Raw genomic sequence first — 652 nt, forward strand, 5'->3', positions numbered from 1 at the left:
ACAAAAAAATTTTGGAGGCCAGTAATACATTTTATTAATCAAATGAAAATATAAATGTATTTATGCAAAAAAAAAACCATTGCTTTTTAAATGGAATAAAGGTTAGATTTTGACTTACTGAATAGAGGTAGATATAAGTTGGGCTTTAAGGAAATACTAACAACAGCATTATTTTAATCAAAAGCTTTATTTCTGAAAATTTTTCCCTAATTTTTTTTTAGCTCCAAAAAACAGTCAGACCTTAGGAATCCTAGAAAGGATAACACGGTTGCGCAGGTTTTCAAACGACCCCCAGGCATCGGTCGAAAAACAGCTTTGTCTGTGGGGTTCCTGGGGCAAGCGGGTCGTGGGGCAGGTCTCTGGAGGACCGACGCGGGGGAGCGGGCACTCGGACGGACAGCGGGGGAGCATCGGGTCTCCCGAAAAGGGGGCAAAGCTGTAAGAGGTTTTGGGAACGAATGAGAAAACAGAGGGGTTTGGTGACACGAACTAGAAGAGGAAATGAGATAGAAAAGGGGAAAAGGGGGGGAGTGAGAGAGAATTTTTAGAAAGCTCAGTGATCTTCGGTAATGATGAAAATTTTTATGGTAAAAAAATTAAAAAAATGGTAACAAAGAATGTGGTGCGTTTTAAATGGAAATTTCATGAGCTC

Source organism: Penaeus monodon, chromosome 21, assembly GCF_015228065.2.
Source record: "Penaeus monodon isolate SGIC_2016 chromosome 21, NSTDA_Pmon_1, whole genome shotgun sequence".
NCBI lineage: Eukaryota > Metazoa > Arthropoda > Malacostraca > Decapoda > Penaeidae > Penaeus > Penaeus monodon.